This window comes from Cadophora gregata (genome assembly GCF_030347475.1).
Source record: "Cadophora gregata isolate MNR1 chromosome Unknown scaffold_51, whole genome shotgun sequence".
Classification (NCBI taxonomy): Eukaryota; Fungi; Ascomycota; class Leotiomycetes; order Helotiales; family Ploettnerulaceae; genus Cadophora; species Cadophora gregata.
The window spans coordinates 1-16,789 of record NW_026695974.1 but is presented as its reverse complement, the minus strand read 5'-3'; the positions used below and the strand labels follow the sequence as shown (position 1 = coordinate 16,789).

The 16,789-nt window shown below is 29.0% G+C and overlaps 10 non-coding genes across 10 annotated transcripts; all 10 read left to right on the top strand.

Moving 5' to 3' along the window:
• The first annotated feature begins 3,621 nt into the window (after window positions 1-3,621).
• Window positions 3,622-3,692, top strand: ONS95_011797. Its single transcript has one exon. It is a non-coding gene; the product is annotated as a tRNA-Arg (tRNA).
• A 1,373-nt stretch (window positions 3,693-5,065) lies between these two features.
• ONS95_011796 lies at window positions 5,066-5,136 on the top strand. The gene has a single exon. It is a non-coding gene; the product is annotated as a tRNA-Arg (tRNA).
• Window positions 5,137-8,190: 3,054 nt separating this feature from the next.
• Window positions 8,191-8,262, top strand: ONS95_011795. The gene has a single exon. It is a non-coding gene; the product is annotated as a tRNA-Val (tRNA).
• Window positions 8,263-11,898: 3,636 nt separating this feature from the next.
• Window positions 11,899-11,969, top strand: ONS95_011794. Its single transcript has one exon. It is a non-coding gene; the product is annotated as a tRNA-Asn (tRNA).
• A 19-nt stretch (window positions 11,970-11,988) lies between these two features.
• Window positions 11,989-12,059, top strand: ONS95_011793. The gene has a single exon. It is a non-coding gene; the product is annotated as a tRNA-Arg (tRNA).
• A 903-nt stretch (window positions 12,060-12,962) lies between these two features.
• Window positions 12,963-13,035, top strand: ONS95_011792. Its single transcript has one exon. It is a non-coding gene; the product is annotated as a tRNA-Asp (tRNA).
• Window positions 13,036-13,055: 20 nt separating this feature from the next.
• Window positions 13,056-13,127, top strand: ONS95_011791. Its single transcript has one exon. It is a non-coding gene; the product is annotated as a tRNA-Val (tRNA).
• Window positions 13,128-14,330: 1,203 nt separating this feature from the next.
• ONS95_011790 lies at window positions 14,331-14,402 on the top strand. Its single transcript has one exon. It is a non-coding gene; the product is annotated as a tRNA-Lys (tRNA).
• Window positions 14,403-14,474: 72 nt separating this feature from the next.
• On the top strand, window positions 14,475-14,545 carry ONS95_011789. The gene has a single exon. It is a non-coding gene; the product is annotated as a tRNA-Gly (tRNA).
• A 395-nt stretch (window positions 14,546-14,940) lies between these two features.
• On the top strand, window positions 14,941-15,012 carry ONS95_011788. The gene has a single exon. It is a non-coding gene; the product is annotated as a tRNA-Ile (tRNA).
• The last annotated feature ends 1,777 nt before the right edge of the window (window positions 15,013-16,789 follow it).

Here is a 16,789-nt window from a genome sequence, read left to right as displayed (position 1 = left end):
AGTCTAACTTTTCTGTACATATATTAGAGTATGCAGAAGCTAATGTTTTAACTATAAGAGAAACTTCTTATATAACGTCTGTAATACCTTATTATAATGTTTTAAAACAAGGTTATTCTTCTTTAGGTTATAAACATACAGAAGAGACTAAAGTATTGTTATCTCAATTAGCTAAAAATAGAACACACAGTGAAGCTACTAAAGGGTTAATAGCCAAAGCTTTAACAGGTGAAAATAATCCTTTTTATAATAAAAGTCATTCTATGGAAAGCAAAGTGAGAATGGCTGAGGCTCAAAGTGCTTATCCTGTTTATGTTTATAATTCACATAAAGAATTATTGGTTATATTTCCTTCTGTTTTAACTTTAGCTAAACTTATCAAAAGCAACCATACTACAATTGTTTCATATATAGAAAATCAAACCTTATTCAGAGGAGAGTGATATTTTACTAATTTACCTTATAATATTTATGATTACCCTATGCTGGAGGAATGAACAGGTAAAGATTGTAAGGCACTAGTTTTAGATATGTGTAATAAAAGTCACATTAAAAAAGCTGTGTTTGTGTATGATAAAGATAAAAAGTTTTTAGCAAAGTTTGATGGAGTAACTGAGGCTCAAAGAAATTTAAATATAAATCATGCTACCATTAAAAAATATGCTAATTTAGGTGGCATATATCTTGGTTATATTTTTAGTTATATAAGATTATAAGTTAATATATATTATTCGTAAGTGGAGTTGTTTTAGCTAACGCTTCTCTTGATATTGCATTCCACGATACTTACTACGTTGTTGCTCATTTCCACTACGTTTTAAGTATGGGTGCTGTTTTTGCTCTATTTAGTGCATGATATTTCTGAATACCTAAAATGTTAGGTTTAGATTATAATAGAATGTTAGGTAAAGTACATTTCTGATTACTTTTCATAGGGGTTAATGTAACATTCTTCCCTCAACATTTCTTAGGATTACAGGGAATGCCTAGAAGAATTAGTGATTACCCTGATGCTTTTGCAGGGTGAAATTTAATCAGTAGTTTTGGAAGTATCATTAGTGTTGTCGCTACATGATTATTCTTATATATAGTTTATGTTCAGTTAGTTGAAGGTAAAGCCGCAAGCAGATACCCTTGATTAACTCCACAATTCTATAGTGATAGTCTACAAACATTATTAAATAGAAGTTACAATAGTTTAGAATGAGCCTTAAGTAGTCCACCGAAACCTCACGCATTTGTGAGTTTACCTTTACAAAGTTCTCTGTCACCTAAATCAACGCAAGAAAGCTCTTTTATTTAGGTCGTCATCTTGTAAAAGCGTATCCTGTTATTATAGGTGGTAAAGGCAATTTTCTTTTTACACATAAAGGTCGTAAGATCTTTGACGCAAGTTCGGGTGCGGCTGTTTCTTGTCTAGGTTACAATAATCATAAAGTCATTCTTGCAATAACTAAACAAATAAAAACAGGAGTACCCTATCTGGCTTCTACGTTTTGATCTAGTGGAGTTGTCGAAGCTTTGTGCTACGAACTTATCAAGAGTACTGGTGGAAAAATGAGCAAAGTCTATTTGACTGGATCAGGTTCTGAGGCAATGGAGGCTGCTATCAAGCTGGCTCGCCAATACTTTTATGATCAAGACAATAAAACTAGCCGTTTCAATTTCATAGCTCGTAGGGGTTCATACCACGGTAATACTATTGGAGCTTTGGGTATATCAGGACATGTTGATCGTAGAGCACCTTACATACCATTACTTATGAGAAATGTTCACCATATTTCTTCGTGTAATCCTTATAGACAGCGGTTAAAAGGTGAATCTGATGCAGCTTTCGTAGTGAGAAAAGCTGAGGAACTAGAGGCAAAATTTATAGAGTTAGGTCCGCATACTGTCATCGGATTCATAGCCGAGCCAATAGTGGGTGCCGCTCTAGGGTGTGTACCCTATGTTCCAGGTTATCTTGAAGCAATGCGAGAAGTTTGTCATAAACATGGGGCTCTTTTTATACTTGATGAAGTTATGTGTGGAATGGGTCGTACTGGCACTCTGCATGCATGGCAAGCAGAGGGTATTGTACCTGACATTCAAACGATGGGTAAAGGACTTGGTGCAGGGTATCAACCGATAGCTGCTTTAATGGTAAATGAAAAAATTATCAAGGTGCTAATTAAGGGTAGTGGACAGTTTATACATGGACAAACATACCAAGGTATGCCTATACAAGCTGCAGCTGCTCTTGAGGTTTTACGAATCATCAAGGAAAAAAATTTACTGGACAATATTAATAAACAGGGTGCTTATTTAGAAAGCCGATTAAAAGCTGCGCTGGCTGACCATCCTAATGTAGGAGACATTAGGGGTCGGGGTCTTTTCTGGGGTCTAGAATTTGTTAAAGATAAAAAAACCAAAGAGCCTTTCGAACGTAGATTTAACATTGCGAACAAAATATTAGATTTGGCAATATCATCCAAATTCAACATGACAGTTTATCCTGGTACAGGTACTGTCGATGGTGTACGTGGAGACCATATTATTATTGCTCCTTCATATATAATAAGGAAAAAGGATGTAGATCATATCGTAAATGTTATCTCAGCTGTTGTTAATATTGTTTTCGAACAAATTAACAATGATAGTAAATAGTGGTATAGGTTTATAAAGTTTTTATTTTAACAAAATACTTTGATTATTAATAAAAGTAATAATTAAATAATGCTAGAGGGAACCCCTTTGATTATGGTGTATTATGCTTTTACAAGATGAAATTTAATGAGTCTTTTTGGTTATATTATTAGCGTGATTACTACATGGATAATTTTAAATCTTAGTATAAATAATGATATAATTCTAGTTTTTAATTATTAAACATGTGCGTATAAAGACATCTTTTATTTAACCACCCAGATCTAACCTATACAAAATTTTATTGTTTGTTTTATTTAATTTTATTCGCTATTATTTTTAGATTAGCTTATAAAGTCTAATGTTTCTGGATGTATATATTATGTTGATTAATTCCGTATTAGTCTATATAATATATACAATAGGTATATGCGGTAAATGGTTTTACCTTTTGATCTTAGATCTTAAACCAGAGGTTCGATCCCTTCGTATTCCTATATTTTAGGGCATCGTTTGCTTTTTACGAAGCAAAACAAAAAACTATTATAACAAAAATTTTTATTTAAGATATTTAAATTAAATTCTATTAACATGGATATAATAGAAACTATATATGCTTCAAATTTTATATTATATTTTTAACAAGCAACTTAAACTTATAGATATTTTCTCTATAAAAAAAAAACATAAAAGGTGATACAAGCAGCAAAAATTATTGGAACAGGTTTAGCAACCACAGGCCTTATAGGTGCCGGTGTAGGTATTGGTGTAGTTTTCGGTGCATTAATATTAGGTGTTGCTAGAAATCCTTCTTTAAGAGGTCAATTGTTTTCTTACGCTATATTAGGTTTTGCATTTGCAGAAGCCACTGGTTTATTCGCTTTAATGATGGCTTTTTTATTATTATATGTTGCTTAAGTGCAATCATAATAATATTATATTATACAATTTATATGAATTCGTATATTATATTCATGTTATTAAATATAACATAAACTCTTATTAGCTTAATGGTAAAGCAGGATATTCCTAATATCTTGATCTAAGTTCAAGTCTTAGATAAGAATTTTATTATAAAGTTGCTTATTACAATTTTTATGAGGTAGCAAAACGAAACCTTATTAGTAATGGTCGAGTAATGTACATTCGAAAATAGTAAAATTAAGTTGTATTAGTAATGGTTGAGTAATGTAATTTCGAAAATAGTAAAAAATACATTATTAGACCATTACACTTAAAAAAAGATGAAAACAAAATTATATCTAATGGTACAAAATACAACGGCAACTTTTACATTAGCAAAATTTTGTGGAGCTATTTTAACTGTTACATTTATAGCGGCGATTAAATATTTAATTTCGGGTAGTTTTCATATAGAATATTGTGATTTTTTCAACAATATAGCTATAGGATTATTAGGTTGAACCTTTAACACAGGTATAATAGGTTTATTGTCGGAATATTTAGGTATAAAAGGTATTAATTTCAACTTAAAACAGTTTTTATTTGGCATGGATACTATGGATTTAGGTGAGAGATCTTCTGTCGAAGTTATTAAACCTAAGTTATACAATGCTATGGAAGTTGACTCAGATTCGGGTTCAGGTCTAAAGCCTGATAAAGGTAAAGGTGTAGATAGAGAATTACATCCCAATTACGATAGAAATAGGGGTGGAAGTTCTGGAATCTTTAGAAGTGATATAGGATCTATGGTATTTCCTATTTCTGTATACACACCTAATAAAACTATTGTTCCGCCTGGGTTTAACGTTCCTGGTGGTGAAGTACCTATACAGGATGAAATATGTAAACATATTGATTATAATTCACATATACTTAACCAATTTAAGAGAATGGATCTAAAAACAGCCGTAGAACATAAAAATTTATATTTAAAGTTTATACGAATTTTAGACAGAAAAATGGCTTACGCACAAAGTGTTTATATAAAAATACCTACAATACCTACGACGGAGTACGAATTTAATCTAAAGAATCAAATAGAGAGTGACCTAGAACGTTTCAACAGAGATAAAGTAAGGTCAGAAGCCAAAGCTACTCTGCTTAATTCTAGAATACAATTTCTAGAAGCTCAAATGAATAATAATAATAATAATAATTAGTTTGATGTTTTATAAATAACTTTAAATATTTATCTTGGTTAGTTTGTACAAAAATTTAGGTTTGTTGGTGTATATCTTATATACATAGTTAAGGATAGCAACTTATATATAATTTATACATCAGGGATATGCAGTAGATGGTTCTACGTTTTGATTGCAGATCTTAAATATGGGGTTTGATTCCTCCATATCCCTTATAATACTTATTTAAACCTGCTTTAAATTCATATTTTTACATTTACATGTGTTTTAGCTTACATATGCGTAAAATATTTACTTAGATTATTTACTATATTTATATATATAAATTATTTTATCTCTTATTAGCTCAATGGTAGAGCAGGATACTTCTAATATCTTGATCTAAGTTCAAGTCTTAGATAAGAATAGTTATACATAAAATATTAAATAATAATAGATAAATTGTAGTAAAGTATAAATATATTTATTAATATAAATATTCTTTATACTTAGTGAAAAATTTATTTTTAACCTTATGGTTTAATCTAATAAAATAATTTATTAATTATTTTATATAGATTAAATATAAAAAAGAAAAAAAAATGATTAATCAATGTTATATATACCAACTTTAATTTCCGTTCTAGAAGTATTACTAGTAACTGTGCCTGTCTTATTAACTGTAGCTTATGTAACCGTAGCCGAAAGAAAAACTATGGCTAGTATGCAAAGAAGATTAGGTCCTAATATAGTAGGGTACTATGGTTTATTACAAGCATTTGCTGATGCCTTAAAACTGCTACTAAAAGAGTATGTTTCACCTACACAAGCTAATTTAGGTTTATTTTTTCTTGGTCCTGTTATAACTTTAATATTTTCATTATTAGGTTATTTAGTTGTACCCTATGGGCCTGGTTTATCCTTAAGTGATTTCAATTTAGGTATACTTTATATGTTAGCTGTTTCTTCTCTATCGACGTATGGTATATTACTAGCAGGTTGAAGTGCTAACAGTAAGTATGCTTTTTTAGGTTCACTTAGAAGTACCGCACAATTAATTAGCTATGAATTAATATTAAGTTCAGCTATATTACTTGTTGTTATGTTAACAGGTAGTCTAAATCTTACTGTTAATATTGAAGCTCAAAGAGCTATATGATTTATAATACCTCTATTTCCTGTTTTTATAATATTCTTCATAGGATCTATAGCGGAAACTAACAGAGCACCCTTTGATTTAGCCGAAGCAGAATCAGAACTTGTTAGTGGATTTATGACAGAACACGCTGCTGTTGTATTCGTATTCTTTTTCTTAGCTGAATATGGTAGTATTGTTTTAATTTGTATATTAACTAGTATATTATTCTTAGGTGGTTATCTTTATGATTATTTACCTTTGTTTACATTAATGCAATATATAAATTTTGAATATTATATAAATAATTTACATAATGAAAGCTTATTCTCTGGTCCTTTAATAGAAGGATTATTATATGGTTTAACTTTAGGTGTAAAATCATGTACTATGATTTTTATTTTCATATGAGCTAGAGCCTCATTTCCTAGAATACGATTTGATCAATTAATGTCTTTTTGTTGAACTATATTGTTACCTATTGTTATTGCCTTTGTTATACTTGTACCCTGTATACTATATAGCTTTGAAATAATACCCAGTAATATTTCTTTATTGTAAAAAAATTTCATTAACTTTATGTTTTAATTAAATTAATAAAATCAATAAAAACTTTTAATAGGTATAATATATTTAAAATTTTATTTTAGCGCGGTTTACCTTATAGTTATATATGGTATTAGTAAAGATTAAATTTAATATTTAATCCTGAGGGAAATTTGTGTTTTTTTTTTTTTATAAATTATGTTACTTACACTTTTATTATTAATTCCTATACTGGGTGTATTTACTATATCCACAGGTATGTCTTACGAATTGTCTTTTTTAAACATTAATCGTATTAAAACAATAGCCTTAAGTACTTCTATCGTAAACCTTATAGTATCATTAATTATATTTATACTGTTTGACTTCAGTAGTAACCAGTTCCAGTTTGTACAAGAATATCATGAAATTAGTTCTTTTGATTTTTATTTAGGCTTAGATGGTTTGTCTATATATTTTGTTCTGTTGACAACTATTATCACACCAATTGCATTATTAAGTAATTGGAATTCTATAAATGAAAATGTGAGATCATTTGTAATAATAATTTTATTGTTAGAATCATTATTGTTAGCTGTATTTTTAGTATTAGATATATTATTATTTTATATTTTTTTCGAAAGTATATTACCACCGTTATTTATACTAATAGGTTTATTTGGATCAAGTAATAAAGTAAGGGCTAGTTTTTATCTATTTTTATACACTTTATTTGGTTCATTATTCTTATTATTATCTATATTAGCTATGTCTTCTATAATGGGTACAACAGATTTTGATGCTTTATACAAAACTAATTTTAATTATTCAACACAATTATTTTTATTTTATGGTATATTTATAGCATTCGCTGTAAAAACACCTACGATATTCTTAAATACTTGATTATTAAAAGCTCATGTAGAGTCACCCCTAAGTGGTAGTATAATATTAGCTGCTATTGTGCTTAAGCTAAGTTTATATGGTATTTTCAGATTAATATTACCTTTATTACCTAAAGCTTCTTTAGATTATACATATATTATATATCTTATCGGTGTTATTACTATTATATATGCTAGTTTTAGTACTTTAAGAACAATAGATATCAAAGAACTTATAGCTTATAGTTCTGTATCACACGCAGCTGTTTACCTTATCGGTGTATTTAGTAATACTATACAAGGTATAGAAGGTGGTATAGCTTTAGGTTTAGCACACGGTTTTGTTTCTAGTGGTTTATTTATTTGTGCTGGAGGTGTATTATATGATAGATCTGGAACTAGGTTAATTAGTTTCTACAGAGGTATTGCTCAGATAATGCCATTATTTTCTATCTTATTCTTCATTTTATCTTTAGGTAATTGTGGAGTTCCTCTTACTTTAAATTTTGTAGGTGAATTTATGTCTCTTTATGGTGTATTTGAAAGATTACCTTTACTAGGTGTATTTGCTAGTTCATCTATAGTGTTTTCTGCTGCATATACTATATATATGTTTAACAGAATAGCTTTTGGAGGATCTTTCAGTAAATTTTTCGAAGCTAACATAAGTGATGTTAATAAACGTGAATTTTTTATATTACTTACATTAGTGATATTTACAGTTGTATTGGGTGTATATCCTGCTCCAATTTTAGACGGTTTACATTACTCCGTTTCATCTTTAATATACAATAGTTAAATCTGAAGATTATATAAAAAAATCTTTAACATTAATGTTAAATAAAAACTATAAGTAGCTGTAAAAACCCACATAATATGCTAGGTTTATATTTTTCAAATATAGATATTTATTACTATTAAAATAATATAAACTATAAAGGGATTAGCTTAATGGTAGAGCAACCGTTTTACACACGGTAGGCTAGGTGTTCAAGTCACCTATTCCTTAATCTTTTATATATAGTAATATATGTAAAGGAAAATTTACATGTGTCAGAATAATCTTTATATTTAATTATATAATAATGTAAAAATAGATAACTATAACATTGAAAAATATAAAAAATATAATATGCCACAATTAGTTCCATTCTATTTTATAAATCAGGTAACATTTGCTTTTATATTACTTGTAATTATGATATACGTATTTTCTAAATTTATATTACCAAGATTTGTACGATTATTTATTACTAGAATATTTATAAGTAAATTATAATATTTATTATAATTTCTCTCTTTTCTGTTATGTTAAACGTCATATTTAACCCTTATAGGTTTATAAACAAATATAACGTTTAACATATAGATTCAAAGTACCTCGTAATTAAAAATTTAAGCATATATAAAAAGGTTATAATATAGGTTTAAAGTTATTCGCAATTAAAGTTTTAGTCTATAAAAAGGATTAAGTTAGAATATATCAATAAAAATAAAAAAGTAAACTAGCAAATGTCTAATTTAGCTTATACAACAATCACAAGTCCCTTAGATCAGTTTGAAATTAGGAACTTATTAAGTTTAGATGCCCCTATATTCGGTAATTTACATATATCATTAACTAATATAGGATTATATTTAACAATAGGTGCTTTCTTTGTATTAACATTGAATGTTTTAGCTACTAATTATAATAAAGTTGTAAGTAATAGTTGATCAATAAGTCAAGAAACCATTTATGCCACTATACATAGTATAGTAACAAACCAAATAAACCCTACTAAAGGACAAATATATTTCCCTTTTATCTATACTTTATTTATATTTATATTAGTAAATAATTTAATTGGTATGGTACCCTACAGTTTTGCCTCAACAAGTCATTTCATATTTACTTTTGCTCTTAGTTTTACTGTAGTGTTAGGTGCAACTATATTAGGTTTCCAAAAACACGGTTTAGAATTTTTTTCTTTATTAGTGCCTGCAGGTTGTCCTTTAGCATTATTACCTCTATTAGTATTAATAGAGTTTATATCATACTTATCTAGAAATGTTTCTTTAGGTCTTAGATTGGGTGCCAACATATTAAGTGGTCATATGTTATTAAACATTTTAGCAGGATTTACATATAACATTATGACTTCTGGATTTATTTTCTTCTTTTTAGGTTTAATACCTTTAGCATTTATAATAGCCTTTTCAGGTTTAGAATTAGGTATTGCCTTTATACAAGCTCAAGTATTTGTAGTTTTAACTAGTAGTTATATTAAAGATGCTTTAGATTTACATTAATCTATAGTAAATATATAAATTTTTTTTATACCTTTTACTGTGCTAAACTGTATAAATAATAAAGTATGTTTTTGTGATACTAATAGTACAAGTGCTATATTTAGTATAGTATAGGAAAGTCCGGTGCTTATTGAATGTCAACACCTAAAAATGAGTGTTGGGTAAAAACTTGAGTGTTAAATAGAAAATATTTAATATCTTTCTATAGTTCAAAAAACTATAGGTAAATGTATGTAAAACAAATAATAAAAAACAACGATATAAAATAACAACAATAAAAAAAAAATCAACATATCAAAAAAAAATATATACAGTAAAAGAATATTAATGAGAACGCAAGCTTGACATTAGGCCTTATTATAGACTAATAACTATAACAGGATCCGGCTTAAAATTATCCAAAAACAAAAAAAATATCTTAATAAAAAAAAAATTTTTTTTTATTAATTAAGTTAAGATGTATTAGTAATGGTATAGTAATGTACTTCTTAAATTAGTAAAAGTTTATATTTTCTATACCTATAAATTGAGTTTGATGATGGCTCTGAATGAACGCTGTCCAAGTGCTTGACACATGCTAATCGAACGTCTAATCTAATTAATGATTTTTTATCATCTATTTCATTAGAAGTGGTGTACAGGTGAGTATATAACATTTTGGCTGCCTTAAAGTAAGGTTTATAAATACCTTATAATCGCAATGAAAGGAACTAAACTTCCGCTTTAAGAGGACAATAAGTGTTTCGGATAGGTAGTAGTTAAAGTAATGGTTTAACTAGCTTAAAATTCCGTAGTCGAGGCTGAGAGGTCGATCGATCACATTGGGTCTGAAAAAACCCCAATACGTATAGTACAGCAGTGGGGAATCTTGGTCAATAGCCTAACGGCTGAACCAGCAACTTGGGGGAATGAATAGCTTCCGCTAGTTATTTTGGCTGTTTAATTAATTATATACAAAACTTCTGATTTTGTATATAAAAGATTATTCATTTTGATCTTTTTTTGCTGCCGTTGTGGGATCAATTAATTTACCACTCACCGCAAGGCGCGAGGAAGTAATACTTCAGTGGACAAAGTAATATCGATTTTATCGAATAAAGTTCTAGATAGGATACTGATTATGACAATTTCCTGTCTATATGTCTTGACCAAATTACGTGCCAGCAGTCGCGGTAATACGTAGAAGACTAGTGTTATTCATCTTTAGTAGGTTTAAAGGGTACCTAGACGGTATAATTAGTCTTTAATAGGAAACGGTTATACTAGAGTTATATATGAGAAGGTGAGTATTTGTGGAGTAGAGTTGAAATTTTTTAATACCATGAGGACTGGTAAAGGCGAAAGCAACCTTTTATCTAATAACTGACGTTGAGGGACGAAGGCTTGGGTCGCGAACAGGATTAGATACCCTAGTAGTCCAAGCAGATAATGATGAATGCCATAGGTTAGATAAAATTATTTAGTCTATAAATGAAAGTGTAAGCATTTCACCTCAAGAGTAATGTGGCAACGCAGGAACTGAAATCATTAGACCGTTTCTGAAACCAGTAGTGAAGTATGTTATTTAATTCGTAGTTACGCGAAAAACCTTACCACAACTTGAATATTATATTAAGGAAGTCTTATATTATAATAAGAAATATAGAATATATTACAAGCGTTGCACGGCTGTCTTCAGTTAATGTCGTGAGATATTGGTTAATTCCATTAAATTAACGGAAACCCTTGCTTTATTTGCGATTTAATCTAAATAAAGCAGTTCACCATCATATCGGATATGATAACAGGGACCAAGACAAGTCATCATGGCCTTAATGTTGTGGGCGATAGACGTGCCACATATTCCTATACAAAATGATGCGATAATGTGAATTGGAGCTAATCTAATAAAGTAGGATATAACAAGGATTGTAGTCTGAAATTCGACTGCATGAATAAGGAATTACTAGTAATCGTGAATCACCACGTCACGGTGAATTTTTTCTCAGATAGGTACTAACTACTCGTCAGGCGCCGAAAGAAGTGTGTGCAATAAGTTTGGTCTTCCATTTATTTTTACTCTAGTAAATTAGTTCTAGTTATTTTTATGGGAGATTTTCGTATGCGTGACTTTGATTGGTGTTAAGTCGAAATACGGTTCGTGTAGTGGAAATTGCACGGGATTGATTAATGTTAACAATGCATATATTTTATATATACTGTATAATATATACTTATAAACCAGCTCCTTTGGGTTATAAGTACTTATATTATACTAAGGAAGGTTCCGTTTGTTGGTATGACGGGTTGAGCTGTAAACTCAATAGCAATAAGCTGTCGAAGGTTCGAGTCCTTTTCTTCCTAATTATCTTAGGCCTTTATAGCTCAATGGTAGAGCGGAATACTGTTAATATTCCGATAGATGTTCAATTCATCTTAGGGGCTAGGCACTAAGAATACGTATGGCGTGTTGACTTAATGGTAAAGTTTTGTGTTTCGGCCACAAGTATATAAGTTCAAGTCTTATACACGTCTATATTCTTATTTAACTACTCTTTCCTCTTTCGTTAAAAATATTTTTAATAATGGTAGTTAAATTACTTTAATTAAACTTTAATTAAATATAGAGGTTTTTTTATTCCTTTTTTTATTCATGAATAGTCTATATATTTTAAATGAAACTTTCACTAATGGTTATAGATCAGAAATATTAGATATTATATCTATAGCAGCTATATTATGTGGAATATTAGTTATTATTAGTAAAAATCCTATTGTTTCTGTATTATTTTTAATAGGTTTATTTTTAAGTATAGCTAGTTACCTAATGGTATTAGGTTTAAATTTTATTGGTCTTTCTTACTTATTAGTATACGTCGGAGCAGTGTCAATTTTATTTTTATTTATTTTAATGTTAATTAATGTTAGAATAAGTGAACTATTAAGTAATACTAGTAATAGCATACCTTTAGCTATTTTTATTACTATAGTTTTCAACTATCTTTTATATCAAATATTGCCTTATAGTGTTGCTACTTTTAATAGTTATACTGTTTATTTAAACAATACTATAAATGATATTTGATCTCATAATTATAGTGATAGTTTAAATAAATTCTTTAAATTAAATGGTACTGAATTAGACAACGGTGAAATTTCATTTGTTACTAGTAAAATATGAGATGGTAATTTAGCCGAAACTAGCCATATCTCTAGTATAGGAAATATTATGTACACTAGTTATAGTATATGATTAATATTAACTTCTATTATACTATTGTTAGCAATGGTTGGTGCTATTGTTATTACAATAAAACAAAAAAATTAATCATAAATCATTTAAGGATTTAATAACTAACTAAATTGTTAGTTTTATTCTTACCTAAATATTTTTATTATATTTAATATATACTATTAGTATAATTTAAAGTATAATAAGGGTTAGTCTTCTAATTGGTAAGAAACTTTTTTGTCAAGAAAGCAAATGTCGGTTCGAACCCGACCTAGCCCGTAAAGATAATATAAACTATAAAGGGATTAGCTTAATGGTAGAGCAACCGTTTTACACACGGTAGGCTAGGTGTTCAAGTCACCTATTCCTTAATCCTTAATATATAGTAATATATATTACGCCAAAATTATATACCTCTGGTATGCATATATTAATATATCTCTCTTTTTTAATCAAAAAAAGTTTTATATATATTAAAACACATAATTATTTATAATAATAAATGTAAATGACTAATTTGACAAGAAGTAATTTCCAAGCTCATCCTTTTCATTTAGTATCACCGTCACCTTGACCTTTATATACTTGTATTGCATTATTAACATTAACAACTAGTGGTGTATTAACAATGCACGGTTTTAATAATGCAGAAACATTTTTATCTTTAGCTTTTGTAACACTTATTTCATCTATGTCATTATGATGAAGAGACGTTATAAGTGAAGGTACATATTTAGGTAACCATACATTAGCTGTACAAAGAGGGTTAAACATGGGTGTGGCTTTATTTATAGTTTCAGAAGCATTATTTTTCTTAGCTATTTTTTGAGCCTTTTTTCATAGTGCCTTATCACCTACTGTAGAATTAGGAGCTCAATGACCTCCTATGGGTATAGAAGCAATTAATCCATTTGAATTACCTTTACTTAACACTGTTATATTATTATCTTCTGGTGTTACAGTGACATATGCTCATCATTCTTTGATACAAGGTAATAGAAGTGGAGCTTTATATGGTTTAGTTGCTACTGTTATATTAGCAGTTATATTCACAGGTTTCCAAGGTGTAGAGTATACTGTTTCTTCTTTCACTATAAGTGATGGTGCTTTTGGGTCATGTTTTTATTTTGGTACTGGTTTTCATGGGCTTCATGTTATGATAGGTACAGCTTTTATTGCTGTCGGTTTGTGACGTGTTTTAGCATACCACTCAACAGAAAATCATCATTTAGGTCTTGAGTCTAGTATTTTATATTGACATTTTGTGGATGTGGTATGGCTATTCCTTTTTATTTCAATTTACTACTGGGGTTCGTAGATATATTATCTTACCTATTCTGTATTAATTAGCCTCTTTGTTCCATCTAGTTCTTCTAAGTAATAAAGATAATGTTTTTATTATATGTTTATTAGAAGCTTATGTTATATTAGATTTATAGATAAATAATATAAATTATTTTCTTTATATGTCTAAGCTATATTATAGTGTATATTGTACTAGATTTTGTACCTACGGTATCTTATTTTAAGCCTTAAGGCTTAAAATACCCTAAATTTAGATTTAAAAATCTAAAGAGATCTTAGTTTAACGGTAAAACACTAGTCTTTTAATCTTCGTTATATGGGTTCGAATCCCATAGGTCTTATATGTTTACAGATAAAAAATATGATTATTGTTTTGACAAAACTGGTAACAATAAATATACAAAAAAAAATAAACGGCCATAGGTTAATGGTAGACCTTTCGTCTTCCAAACGATTTGTGTCGATTCGAATTCGGCTGGCCGTATACTATAATTATAATTCAGCATATTAATATTATGCTGTATATGAAAGTTCTAATAGTTTTTATATTTTTTTTCCTGATTTGATGGGTTAATTAAAAATAAAAATAGGAAAAGTTGCTATGGGTAAAGCGAGATATTTGCTAAATATTGTGTTATGCACCTGGATGTTCGAATCATCTCTTTTCCGGTATTTTTATTAAGATGTTATTAATATGTAACAATAACATCTCTACTAATTATAAGAGCATAGTTTAATGGTAAAATTTGAAGCTTCAAACTTCACTTTCTCAGTTCAAATCTGAGTGCTCTTGCTTAGTGATATATAAATTTTATTTATATTATCCATTTTGCGTATTTTAACAATATATTTACAAATTACATTCATATATTAAATCAAGGTTCCTTAGCTTAATTGGTAAAGCGTATTCTTGATAAGGATGTGTTTAGAGTTCAAGTCTCTGAGGAATCATGAATATTACTTAATATTATTTAATAATATTAGATAATAGGCAATAAAAGAGAATTGACTGAGTGGTTTAAAGTGATAAGCTTGAAACTTATTTGATTTAATAGATCACATCCGTTCAAATCGGATATTCTCTGGAATTCTTCTTTTAAAGATAAATAAAACGGATTAGAGCCAGGTTGGTTAGGCGCCTCATTTGGGTTGAGGATCTGTTATGTTCGAATCATAATAATCCGAATACAATATCTTAATGAATGTAGGTTAATAAGGTTGTATTAGTAATGTGTAAGATATCTATAAGTAATTTCTATGCATTTATGCATAGGAAAGTATATAAAGAGACTATTAGGGATACCTAGCTATATATTAAAGAGAGTAAAGAAATTTAAAATGTGTATTGCGTGAAGAAATTGTAATATTAGTTGTTCTTTAATCCGGTGAAATATCTGGTAGTAAAATACACATGAACTCTTAGAGAAATTCAATAATAAACGAAGTGAATTGAAATATCTTAGTAACTTCAGGAAAAGAAATCAAACGAGATTCTATAATTAGTGTGAATGAAAGTAGAAGAGCCTTCAAATATAGGTCATAGACTAGAAGAATAATTCGAAGATATGGTAGATATATAATAAGTAAAATGGGCAAAACCTGTTTGAATGTAAAGGGGAACCTTCCTCTAAGGCTAAATATAATATATAAGCGATAGCGTAAAAGTACTATGAAGGAACGGTTTGAAATAGTAGTCTTATAAGCAGCTCGAGTAAAGTTTAAATAAAAAGTAAGAGCGTACCTTTTGCATAATGGGTCAGCGAGTTAATATTAGATGCGAGCAATAATGCCCAGATAAACCAATTATGAAATAATGAATTAGTATCTAAAATTAGACCCGAAGCCTGGTGATCTTACTACAGTCAGGGTTATAAAAGCCCGAACGGGTTATCGTTGTAAAGATATCCGAAGAACTGTGGTAAGTTAGTGAAAGACAACACTGACTAGGATAGCTGGTAGAAGATAGAATAAGCAATTATTTAGGCCAGTAGGTAGAAGTGAACCTTCTGCTCAAACCATCAAATTGCGGGAAAGCCCTAAAGCAATTTCAACCAAGCAGACGTGGTAACACAGTTTGTGGCACAGGTAATGACTCGTGGTATGGTAAAATCGAAATTGATACACGTAAGTGAATGGGTAATCCGCAGCCAAGCACCATTATTTAAAAGTAATGGTGTGCAGTTCATCGACTAGATGTTGGTTAGCGCAAGCTTAAGATATAGTCAAGCCTCATCCTAAAGGATGCAGGATAGTATAGTATTTTTTTTTTTTATTTCTATTCGTCCCATAAGAGCCTTAATGGTTTATGTTCATACTTTATTCTTTTCAATTAGAATTAGTGATCCTAATAAGTTCACTATATTTGGTTAAGAGTATAGTCGACAAGTTATCATGATTAGATACCCGTAGCAGCTACAAGCGAGGTACAAGTAGAAAGGTACTCGGGCCATTGGAAGGCTAGCACCCTAAATCATTGATAGAATCGAAAGTGTAACCTCTAAAGTTTTGAATGTAAAGACATTAATATTTAAATAATTAAAATAAAGCTACTCAAATAAACTTTATACAAAAATTTATAGGGCAACAATGTTGCCTTTTTTCATCTGTATTAGGTAATAACTCTTCTGAAGTAAAGCCTATAATAACTTATATTAATTGTGATCTTGAAAAAGATCGTATATTAAAAGAAAACAAAAATAAAGCAGTTGTATATCGTTGAACTAACAAT